At 39.2% G+C, this 13,064-nt stretch overlaps 1 protein-coding gene across 1 annotated transcript in view; it reads left to right on the forward strand.

The window, feature by feature from the left end:
- LOC129143817 (zinc finger protein 141) overlaps positions 1 to 13,064 on the forward strand; it is a 79,990-nt gene that overhangs the window by 56,785 nt on the left and 10,141 nt on the right. The window contains exon 4 of the transcript XR_010156264.1: positions 9,450 to 9,528. The gene's annotated coding sequence lies outside the window, so the exon portion shown is untranslated. The remainder of the gene's footprint in view (positions 1 to 9,449; positions 9,529 to 13,064) is intronic.

Genomic DNA, 13,064 nt, shown 5'->3' on the forward strand with positions numbered 1-13,064 from the left:
TCAAATTAGACATGAAAGGGGTCTTTATACTGAGAAGCTACAGAGCCCTGGAAAGCTGAGGATCCACAGGCAGATGCAGAGAGAGTTGGGAAGGGAGGAGGGTTGTGATGTCCTCTGAGAAGGTGTAATTGTTATTGTCATCGGGCTGTTTCTAGATATCATCAAATAAATTCTGATGTAGGTAAGAAGTGACTTTATTTTAAGGAGTATTGCAATGGAAAAAGCACCAAGCATAAGATCTGCAAGCACCTCCAAAATGAGGCAGATAAAGGCTATTTTTCATATGGAGGAGCAAACAAGATTAGAAAGAAGATGGGAGAGGGCAGAATGGAGAACAGCAAAATCAGATTCAAGATTAGAGAATGTTTCACCCTGAAGTCAGCCTGTTCTTGGGAGAGGTATCAAGAGGGTTGTATGCTGGCTCAGACTGAAGGTGGAGCATAGTCCAGTGGCCTGGGGGAAGGAGAAAAAATTGAGCAGTTTGGTTAACAAGTATTCTGTTTGAACACTGAAGACAAAAATATTTAATTGTTTATGAGGGAAAAATGAGAATGTAGAATCTGTGAATTTGTGATATGTAAAGAGGGAGCATCATAAAAGTCATAATGAAGAGGGCATTTCTTTGCAGTAAGCTTTTCTTGCAGAACACAAAGGATTTGACAGATGTTAGTCTAACTACCATGATTCACTGCCCGCCTCATGATTTCCCTGCTTTCCTTTGTCCTATACATTTTTTCCTTTTGGCTTTTACAGGGTTGTACCCAATATAATGACCTGGTAAACATAGGTAAAGTGTTTTTGCCAAATTCTGTGAGTAGTTTTTTTCAAATCCTTTAACTTGAGGGAGGGAGTTATGGAAGCCCATGATTTATAGACAGTTGCTCTGAAGTATAGGTGGGCTCCCCTGGGGCTTGTGACTGGCAGGTGGAGTGGAAGCAGTGTTGTGGGACTAAGCCCTGAGCCAGTGGGGTCTATGCTGACCCTGGTGTTGTCAGAATTGAGTTGTTGGACACCCAGTTGGTGTTGGAGGATTGGTTGGTGTTCAGCAAACTCCATATATTTGGTGTTAGAATAAAGATATCAGGCCACGTGTGATAGCTCACGTGTCTAATCCTAGCACTTTGGGAGGCCACAGAGGGCAGATTGCTTGAGCTCAGGAGTTCAATGCCAGCCTGGGCAACATGGTGAAATCCCATCTCTACCAAAAATCCAAAAACGTTAGCTGGGCACGGTGACACATACCTGTATTCCCAGTTCCCTGGGGGTGTGCTGAGGCAGGAGGATCGCTTGAACCCTGGGTGCTTGATGCTGCCATGAGCCAAGATCATACCACTGCACTCCAGCCTTTGTGACAAAGTAAGACCCTTTCTCAAAAAAATTAAGATATCATAGCAGTCTTGGTTGGAGGGAGACACTGGGTGTGTTGTAGAATGGAGAGGCTTTTTTGTTTTGTTGTTGTTGTTGTTGTTGTTTGCACACAAGTTGTCACACAGTGAATTCTCCTGTGATTCTAGGTCTCCTCCAGGGGTTGCAGGGGACTGAGGACTTAAAAGGAAGGAGTTCTGAGGGCAGACTCTTCTCTCCCCCTGCTGCTACAATGTGATTTCTGCACATTCACACACATACATGCTAAGCAATGGTATGGCCATGCTTCTTTCATGACAAATCTTCACTCAGGAATTGTGCTGAGAAAACCTCTGTTTCTAGAGTTTTCCACTAATAGGCCACATAAGTATCCAGAAGATTCATGGCTTCTTTCTACCTCCCAGATCTTGAATCTGCACCAGTAACCTCTTTCCTGCAGTAGCCTAGGCTTCTGGATCACCTGACCATCTTATCTCCCTGCATGCACACATTTATAAGTCAGAGCTGTCCTGCCTGGGCCAGTATCTGTAGCACTAACCAGTTCTTTCACCAACTGTGCACCAACCCTCACCCATGGGTTCTTGATAGCACCTTTTCTATTCTGCATTTTTTCCCCCACAAACCCTCTTTCCTGTGAAGACAGTATGCCCACGGTTACCCTGCAGGCGCCTAAATTCAGGCCATGCTGGAAATCAGATGTCCATGAGTTCGAAGCAGAGTTTTCAGATGTGGTTATTGTAAATATAAGTGCAAAATAGAAATGAGACTTAGTCCTCCAACTGGAAAATAAAGGAAGAGCATTTACTCTCCTCCCTTTTCTAAAAACCTTTGATTTAGAAACTTTTTATATGTAGATTACTTCTCTGCCATTTATCTTTTTTGTTGTCTTTTAAGTATCTAATTTATCTCTATTGGAGGTCTGATTTTTATTATTTTATTATGCTAACATTGGGATTAGTTATTTTTCAAGTGTTTTGAGGATTAAAGTTTCATTATTTGAGATCTTTTTTCTTAATATAAAAATATATTACTATAAAATTCTTAGAACATCTTTTGTTACATTTCAGTTTTGATATGTTCTGTTTCTATTTTCAGTTTTCTCAAGATACTTTGTGATTTTTCTTTCTTTTTCTTCTTTACCCAGTGGTTGTTCAGAAGCATGTTGTTTAATATACACATATTTGTAAGTTTTTTACTTTTCCTTATATTGATTTCTAGTTTTATAAAATTGTGATTTTAAAAACATGATATGATTTCAATCTTTTTAAAAATGAAAAGACTTGTTTGTTTTTGTTATGGGCCAGATTTATGATGTGTCCTGGAGAATGTTCCATGTGTGTTTGAGAAGAATATAAATTATATTGTTGGATGAAATGTTCTATACACCTCTGTTAGGTGCAGTTTTATAGTGCAATGCAAGTACATTGTTTTTTCACTAGCTTTCTGTCTGACTCATGTATTAAGTAGGGCAGTAAAGTCCCCTATTATATCTGTCTGTTTCTTTCTCCAGTTTTGTTAATATGTGTTTATATATTTATGTGCTCCAATGTTTGGTACATATATATATTTAATTATGTTTTGACAAATTAGGCTCATCACAATATAATAAAATTCTTTTTTTCTGACAGATTTTTTTCTAGAAGTCTATTTAGTGTGATGTAATTATAGCCACTCCTACACTCTTTTAGTTATTATTGGCATAGAATATTCTTTTTCATCCTTGTACCATTAACCTATGTACGTCCTTAAACCTAAAGTAAGTCTCTTGTGCACAGCATATTGTTGACTTTTTAAATCTATTCAGACATTTTGTGAATGTTTTCTTTTTTTCTTTTTTTTTTTTTTTTGCTTCAATAACAGAATATCCCAGAGTTGGTAATTCATAAAGAATAGAATTTACTTAGCTCAGACTCCTGGATGCCAAGAAGTCCAAGAGCATGTCATTCCCATCTGATGAGAATCACATTTCCACATCACAACATGACCAAAGGCTTGAGGATGACAGAAGGTGTACACCAGTGCTCACTTTTATAATAGACCCACTCTCATGATGACTAATACACTGTGGAAATACTGATACTAATCCTTTCATGAGAGTAGAGTGCTCATGACCTAATAACTTCTTAAGGGCCTCATTTCTTAATTTTCTCACAATGTCAGTTAAATTTTAACATGAATTTTGGAGGGGACGCTCAAACTATAGCAATGTGTTTTTATTGGATAACTAAATCTTTATATATTTAAATGAATTACTGATTGATAAGAACTTACTGCCATTTTCTTACTGTTTTCTGACCATTTAGTAGTTTGTTTTTTCATTGTTTCATGCTGTCTTCCCCTGTATTTTCTTGAATTTTTGTTGTTTTTGTTGTTATATGCATTCTTTTTCTTTTGTGTGTAACCACTACAGTTTTTTGTGTAATTTCCAGGAAACTTATGTAAAACATCTCATAGTTATAAAATCTAATTTCAGATAAGAATTTAGCTTTTGGTTTGTATAGATAGGGTCTTGCTTTGTTACCCAGTGTAGTGCAGTGGTACATTCATAGCTCAGTGCAGACTTGACCTCCCCAGGCTCAAGCAATCCTCAGCCTCCCAAGTAGCTGGGACTACAAGCACATGCCACCATGTCTGGCTAATTTTTTTAGTATTTTTTGTAGAGACAGGGTTTTGCCAAGTTGCTCAGGCTGGTGTTGAACTCCCGGGCTCAAGCAGTCCACCTGCCTTGGACTCCCAAAGTGCTAGGATTACAGGCATGAGCCATCAGGCCCAGCTGCTTCTTTTTTTAAAAGACTAAATAGCTTTCTGAGATCTTTATTTAATTTTACTTATGTACTTATTTAAGAGACAGGGTCCTGCTATATTGACCAGACTAGTTTTGAACTCCTGGCCTCAAGCAAAAGTTAGCTTCTATGTATAGAAAAATTAAACAATTTTACTCCCTTCAACATAGTATTTATGTCACACTCTACATCTTTTTATATCGTATACCCTTTAACAAATTATTGAAGCTATATGTAGTCTTAATAATTTTTTCTTGTAGCTTTTATACCAGAGTTAAATGTGATTAATTCATTCACCATAATTAGTTTTATAGCCTTCTAAATTCGACTATGTATATATGATTTTCAGTAAGATTTATAATTTTGTTGTAAGTTTGGATTCCATTACAACTTAAATTCTCATTAGCATTTGTTGTAAGTCAGGTCTAGTGATTAAAACTTTCAACTTTTTTTTAATCTGAGAAGATTTTGATACTTCATTTCTAAAGAACAGCTCTGTCAGGTATCGTCTTCTTAGTTGTCAAGGTTTTTTCTTTTTCTTCCTTCATTTGCATTTTAAATATATGGTTTCACTCCTGTGTGGCTTGCATGGTTTTTGCTGGGCAATCTGCTGATAACCTTATAGGAGTTCCCTTGAATGTGAAGAATCTCTTTTCTCTTGCTTTTGTTTTTTTTTTTTTTTTTTTTTTTTTTTTTTTTTTTTACTTTTTACTCTTTATTTTAGGTTTTGCAGGTAAACCCCAGGTAAAGGGTTTTCTTTTTTTAATTTTAATTTTTGTGAGTATGTAGGACATGTATATATTTGTGTGGCACATGAGATGTCTTGATCCAGGCATGTAATGTGTAACAATCACATAATCAAAAATGGGGTATCCATCCCCTCAAGCATTTATAATTTGGGTTATAAACAATCCAATTATGCTCTTTTAGTTATTTTAAAATGTGCAACTAAATTATTATACTCATACTGGGTATTACTCATTCTTTCTAACTATTTTTTTTCTTTTTTTTTTTCTTTGTCTTTGAATTTTGGCAGTTTAATTATAATGTGTTCTGGACAATTTCTGTTAGATTCTTCTTGCTATAGACATTTTGAGCTTTTAAATTTAATGTCTATATTCCTTCCAAGATTGGGAAGAATTTAAGACATTATATCTTTAAACAATTTAAAAATTTTTTTCTTTCTCACGAACCTCCTAAAATGTGTACATTCTTACCATTGATTATGAAATATGGGGGACAAATGCTTTATTCACTCGCATTCTTTTTTTAAATTCTAACTAGGAACTTTCAAATAACTTTTACGTTTGCTGATTTTTTTTTTCCTGTATAACGGAGTCTCCTGTTAAAGCTTTCTCTTAAATATTTTAGATCTCCTACTGTGTACTTCAGCTCCAGCATATCTAACTGGTTCTGTTTTAATGGTATCTCTTTCTTTATTATAATTGTGATTCTGTTCATACGTTGTTGCAAAAAAAAATTTAGTAATGTGTGGTTTTTTTGCATCTCATTGAGATTCTTTAAGATAATTATTTTGAATTCTTAGCCATTTTTCAGATCTGTGTTTTACTGTAAGTGGTTACTAGAGCATTTTTAGTTTCTTTTGGTGGTATTACATTTGCCTGATCCTTCATGGTCTGTGATGCCTTGTTTTTATGTCCTTGCATCTGAAGGAGTAAATATCTCTTGCAGTCATTATAGGATTAGTTTGTGGAGGTAAATATTTTCTCCTATTGGATCTCTGTGCTGATGAGATTTCCAGTGAGTTTGCAGTAAGGTGCATTGGATCTGGATCACAGTGAAGTTCATGCTTGGCAGACCTGTTATTAGGGCATCAGACTGTTGTGGATTCTGTCTATTTTCTGGGAAGACTGAACTTTCTTCAGGATCTTGATCAGTAAGACTGGTGCTGAGAAAAAAAAGTCTCCAGTTATATATGCAGATGACAGAGCTGATACAATCCATGTGAGCAGGTATAGCTTCTGCTGTGTGGCTCTTGCTGGGTTTTTAGAAATCTTCTAACCCAGTCATTGGACAGATTCCTAGATGAGAAGTACTGACCCTTGGTCACAGCTGAGAGGGCGTGGAGCTGATTCCTAGGGCTGCTTCAGGATACACAGCTGAGACCAAAGTCTTCAGGTTTGTTTCTGGGTTCACGGCATTTCTCCCTCCAGATTCCTGGGTGGGCAGGACTGCTCCCAGACTTTAGTTGACAGGGACTGGAGGTAGGTTTTGGGACTGGAGGTAGGTTTTGGGACTGGAGCTGGGTTTTAGGACTGCTTCAAGATTCACAGTGGGAATAAAGTCAGCCAGCATGCCTACAGGGGCACATATAGTGTGTTTTTTGGCAGGTCCCAGGTTAGGAAAAACTGCTTCTGGACTTTGGTTTCATGGACTGGGAGCCAGATGATAGTGCCACATCAAGATCCACCATTAAATAAATATCGGCAAGCCTACATCCAGGGGCACAGATGGATGTTTCTGTTGGTTCCTGCATGTGCAGGATTTCTTCCACATCATGATAGATGTGTGCAAGGGGCTAATTCGGAGACCACAGAGAGGAGCAACATCTAAAGTCCTTTCACCTGAGACACAGGACATTATGAATCCTCCTTGGTGTCTTGGCAGATGGTGCTAGTGGCATAAACAAAACCAAATGGCCTACAGCTATACTTACAATGAGAATTAATCATATTTTATTTTGTAGCTGGGAGTATGATGGGCAAGCATGCCACTCAAGCAAGGGCATGCCCTCTCAATACAGCCCTCCTGTCTTGGGTTTACACCTTTTGACATGGATTCCAAAGTTCCTTTAAAGGTTCATTTGCCAGGGCATAACTGCTGCATTTTTTTATAACCATAGAAGATTTAGGTAGAGAACCTCCTATTCTGCCATCTTGCTATGTCACTCCCCTTGTATGTTTTACTTTGATTGTTCTGTGTCAAATATTTTTTATTTCAAATTCAACATGTCTGAAATAAAATGCTTAAATTTTCAAATTGTGGAATAAGTAAATGTATTGACATGCCTCATTCTCATCAGAGCATTTTATTAATTATTGAGATTATTTTCTTTTATTGCTGTACCTTGAATGCCAAAGATTCAAAATGCCAGCTCTTCATAAGTACATAGTCACAGCTGAAAACTGTAAAGGATTGTTTTTATGATACATCTATATGATATTCAATATTTTAAAGGTCAGAATTTTTTATTCTTGTTTTCAACCCCATTTTAGTGGTTTGTTTTTAATCTTTATATTTGTATGGTAACTTTAAACCCTGTACCTTGGCCAGGGGCAGTGTCTCATGCCTGTAATCCCCGCACTTTGGGAACTCAAGGCGGGCGGATCATAAGGCCAGGAGTTCAAGACCAGCCTGACCAATGTGGAGAAACCCCGTCTCTACTAAAAACACAAAATTAGCCAGGCGTAGTGACGCATGCCTGTAATCCCAGCTACTTGGGAGGCTGAGGCAGGAGAATCACTTGAACCCGGGAGGCGGAGGTTTCAGTGAGCCAAGATTGCAACATCGCACACCAGCCTGGGCAACAAGTGTGAAACAATGTCTCAAAACAACAACAACAACAACCTCTCTTTTATGACCATGTGGTGTTTAATTCAAATAAATATCATTGGGTTTCACTTCGAGCAAATTAAAAAACGTATATATAAATCAGACATTTCTCTTGCCAAGAAAGTTATCTATGTGGTATTTGCCTGTATAAATATTGCCCCTACATTGTTTATAAATTATTTATCAGCCAGGCACAGTGGCTCACGCCTGTAATCCCAGCACTTTCGGAGGCCGAGGCGGGCGGATCACAAGGTCAGGAGATCGAGACCATCCTGGCTAACATTGGGAAACCCTATTTCTACTAAAAATACAAAAACAAAATTGGCCAGGCGTGGTGGTGATTGCCTGTAGTCCCAGCTACTCAGGAGGCTGAGGCGGGAGAATGGCGTGAACCCGGGAGGTGGAGCTTGCAGTGAGCCGAGATCGCACCACTGCACTCCAGCCTGGATGACAGAGCAAGACTCCATCTCAAAAAAATAAATAAGTAAATAAAGTATTTATTTACTTGGGTGTTCATCATTGTTTTCTTGTGTGGGTGAGTAGTCAAAGAAACAGTGTAAAATTACCATCTATTATTTTATTATGTTATTCTGTGAGAGAAACACTTTTCTTACTTGAAGGTGATTTTTAAAGACTGTAACCTTTTTAGGTAGATCTAAATATTTAATTGTGATGAAAAACGTGAAAATGCCAGGGAAAAGAAAGAGAGATCAGACTGTTACTGTGTCTATGTAGAAAAGGAAAACATAAGAAACTCCATTTTGATCTGTCTTTTGAACAATTGTTTTGCCTTGAGATGCTGTTAATCTGTAACTTTAGCCCCAACCCTGTGCTCACAGAAACATGTGCTGTATGGAATCAAGGTTTAAGGGATCTAGGGCTGTGAAGCCCGTGCCTTGTTAACAATATGTTTACAGGCAGTATGCTTGGTAAAAGTCATCACCATTCATTCTCCATTCTCAATTAACCAGGGGCACAATGCACTGCGGTAAGCCGCAAGGACATCTGCCCAAGAAAGCCTGGGTATTGTTCAAGGTTTCCCCCAACTGAGACAGCCTGAGATATGGCCTCGTGGGAAGGGAAAGACCTGACCATCCCCCAGCCTGACACCCATAAAGGGTCTGTGCTGAGGACGATTAGTAAAAGAGGAAGGCCTCTTGCAGTTGAGATAAGAGGAAGGCCTCTGTCTCCTGCATGCCCCTGGGAACGCAATGTCTCAGTGTAAAACCCGATCATACATTTATTCTATTCTGAGATAGGAGAAAACCGCCCTGTGGCTGGAGGCAAGACATGCTGGTGGCAATGCTGCTCTGTTACTCTTTGCTACACTGAGATGTTTGGGTGGAGAGAAACATAAATCTGGCCTACGTGCACATCCAGGCATAGTACCTTCCCTTGAACTTATTTGTGACACAGATCCCTTTGCTCACATGTTTTCTTGCTGACCTTCTCCCCACTGCCACCCTGTTTTCCTGCCACATTCTCCTTGCTGAGATAGTGAAAATAGTAATTAATAAACAAACACTGAGGAAACTCGGAGACTGGTGCCGGTGCAGGTCCTCCGTATGTTGAGCACCGGTCTCCTGGGCCCACTGTTCTTTCTCTATACTTTGTGTCTGTGTCTTATTTCTTTTCTCAGTCTCTCATACCACCTGATGAGAAATACCCACAGGTGTGGAGGGGCAGGCCACGCCTTATCTGCCATCCAACGTGGGTGCCTTTCTCTAGGGTGAAGGTACGCTAAGAACATGAGCAGTGAGGACAAGTCGACGAGAGATTCCTGAGTACATCCACGGTCAGCCTTGCGGTAAGCTTGTGCGCTCAAAGGAACCCAGGGTAACAATGGGACAAACTGAAAGTCAATATGCCTCTTATCTCAGCTTCAGCAACCCACGGCGGTGGCGCTTAATCCTACAGCACCACCTAGTGGACAATGTAGCACACTGTATGAAATCATTGATAAAGCCAGAAAACAGGGAGATCTTGAGGCATGGCAGGCAGTTCCCGATAATTTTACAACCGGTACCAGCCGGGGAAGAGACAAGTAGGAGTGCCTACCCAAGCTGAGGCTAGATATGAATCTTTCACCTTGAAAATGTTAAAAGATATGAAGAAAGGAGTTATAAACAATATGGACCCAACTCCCCTTACATGAGAACATTATTAGATTCCATTGTTCATGGAAATAGACTTATTCCTTATGATTGGGAAATTTTGGCTAAATCTTCCCTTTCACCCTCTCAGATTTACAGTTTAAAACCTGGTGGATTGATGGAGTGGAGTACAAGAACAGGTACGAAAAAATCAGGCTACAAATCCCACTGTTAATATAGATGTAGACCAATTGTTAGGAACAGGTCCAAAGTGGAGCACCATTAACCAAAAATCAGTAATGCAGAATGAGGCTATTGAACAAGTAAGGGCTATTTGCCTCAGGGCCTGGGAAAAAATTCAGGACCCAGGAACAGCCTGCCCTTCTTTTAATTCAATTAGACAAGGCTCTAAAGAGCCATATCCTGACTTTGTGGCAAGATTGCAAGATGCTGCTCAAAAATCTATTACAGATGATAATGCCCAAAAAGTTACTGTAGAATTAATGGCCTATCGAATGCAAATCCAGAATGTCAGTTGGCCATAAAGCCATTAAAAGGAAAAGTTCCAGCAGGAATTGATGTAATTATAGAATATGTGAAGGCTTGTGATGGGATTGGAGGAGCTATGCATAAGGCAATGCTAATGGCTCGAGCAATGACGGGGGTCACTTTAGGAGGACAAGTTAGAACATTTGGGGGAAAATATTATAATTGTGTTCAAATTGGTCATCTAAAAAAGAACTGCCCAGTCCTAAATAAACAGAATATAATAAGCTATTACAGCAAAAAATAAAGAGCCACCTGGCCTGTGTCCAAGATGTGGAAAAGAAAAACATTGGGCTAATCAATGTCATTCTAAATTTGATAAAAATCGGCAACCATTGTCGGGAAATGGGAAGAGGGGCCAGTCTCAGGCCCCGCCACAAACTGGTGCATTCCCTATTCAGCTGTTTGTTCCTCAGGGTTTTCAGGGACAACCCCCACAGCAAATACCACCACTTCAGGGAGTCAACCGATTACAACAATACAACAGCTGTCCCCTGCCACAGCAGGCAGCACAGCAGATTTATGTGCTGCTCAAATGGTCTCTTTACTCCCTGGAGAGCCCCAACAAAAGATTCCTCCTACAGGGGTATATGGCCCACTGCCAGAAGGGACAGTAGGCCTTATTTTAGGGAGATCAAGTCTAAATTTGAAGGGAGTCCAAATTCATACTGGGGTAATTGATTCAGATTATAAAGGGGAAATTCAGTTAGTGATCAGCTCCACTGTTCCCTGGAGCGACAATCCAGGTGATAGAATTGCTCAAATACTGCTTTTGCCTTATATTCAAATTGGGGAAAAGAAAACAGAACAGGAGGGTTTGGAAGTACCAACCCTGCCGGAAAAGCTGCTTATTGGGATAATCGGGTCTCAGAGGATAGACCCGTGTGTACAGTCACTATTCAGGAAAAGCAGTTTTAAAGATTAGTGGATACCGGGGCTGATGTCTCTATCATTGCCTTAAATCGATGGCCAAAAAATTGGCCTAAACAAAAGCCTGTTACAGGATTTGTCGGTGTGGGCACCGCCTCAGAAGTGTATCAAAGTGCCATGATTTTACGTTGTCTAGGACCTGATAATCAAGAAAGTACAGTTCAACCCATGATCACTTCTATTCAAATCAACTTATGGGGCCGAGACTTGTTAGAACAGTGGCATGCAGAGATTACTATCCCAGCCTCCCTATACAGCCCCATGAGTCAAAAAAATCATGAGTAAAATGGGATATCTCCCTAAAAGGGGACTAGGGAAGAATGGAGGCAGCATTAAAGTCCCAACTGAGGTTGAGGGAAATCAAGAAAGAAAAGGAGTACGGTATCCTTTTTAGGAGTGGCCACTCTAGAGCCTCCAAAACCCATTCCATTGACTTGGAAAACAGAAAAACCTGTATGGGTAAATCATTGGCCTCTACCAAAACAAAAGCTGGAGGCTTTACACTTATTCGCAAAGGAACGATTAGAAAAGGGACATAGTGAGCCTTCATTTTCACCGTGGAATTCTCCTGTTTGTAATTCAGAAAAAATCCGGCAGATGGCGCATGCTGACTGACTTAAGAGCTATTAATGCTGTAATTCAACCCATGGGGGCTCTCCAACCCAGGTTGCCCTATCTGGCCAGGATCACCAAAGATTGGCCTTTAATTATAATTGATCGGAAGGATTGCTTTTTTACCATTTCTCTGGCAAAACAGGATTTTGAAAAATTTGCTTTTACTACACCAGCCATAAATAATAACCAGCCACCAGATTTCAGTGGAAAGTGTTGCCTCAGGGGATGCTTAATAGTCCAACTCAACTATTTGTCAGACTTTTGTAGCTGAAGTTCTTCAACAAGTTACAGACAAGTTTTCAGACTGTTATATCATTATGTTGATATTTTGTGTACTGCAGAAACAAGAGACAAATTAATTGACTGTTACACATTTCTGCAGAGGTTGCCAACCCAGGACTGACAAGAGCATCTGATAAGATTCAAACCTCTACTCCTTTCCATTACTTAGGGATGCATGTAGAGGAAAAGAAAATTAAACCACAAAAAACAGAAATAAGAAAAGACACATTAAAAACATTAAATGAGTTTCTTTTTCTTTTTCTTTTTCTTTTTTTTTTTGAGATGGAGTCTCGTTCTTGTCACCCAGGCTGGAGTGCAATGGCGGGATCTTGGCTCACTGTAAAAACATTAAATGACTTTCAAAAGTTGCTAGGAGATATTAATTAAATTTGGCCAACTCTAGGCGTCCCTACTTATGCCATGTCAAATTTGTTCTCTAAAGAGGGGATCCGAAATTGAATAGTAAAAGAACATTAACTCCAGAAGCAACTTAAAAAATTAAATTAGTTGAAGAAAAAATTCACTGAGCACAAGTTAAATAGAATAGGTCACTTGACCCCACTCCAACTTTTGATTTTTGCTACTGCACATTCTCCAACAGAGAATTTTGAACATCATTATTCAAAATACAGATCAAAATGGGGTTTCTTATGTCTTCCTTTTCTACATAGACACAGTAAACAGTCTGATCTCTCTCTTCCCTACATTAAACATTTTCAAGCATACAGTCTAGTGGTATTAAGTACGTTTACTTTTTTTCTTCTGCAATGGATCTCTAGATTAATTTTATCTTACAAAAGTAAAATTTAATACGTTATAAACAATAAACTGCCCTTTTTTTCTTTTTCTTCAGCTCCTGAAGAACACCGTTTTACTT

The sequence above is a fragment of the Pan troglodytes genome, chromosome 3, assembly GCF_028858775.2.
Source record: "Pan troglodytes isolate AG18354 chromosome 3, NHGRI_mPanTro3-v2.0_pri, whole genome shotgun sequence".
Taxonomy (NCBI): Eukaryota; Metazoa; Chordata; class Mammalia; order Primates; family Hominidae; genus Pan; species Pan troglodytes.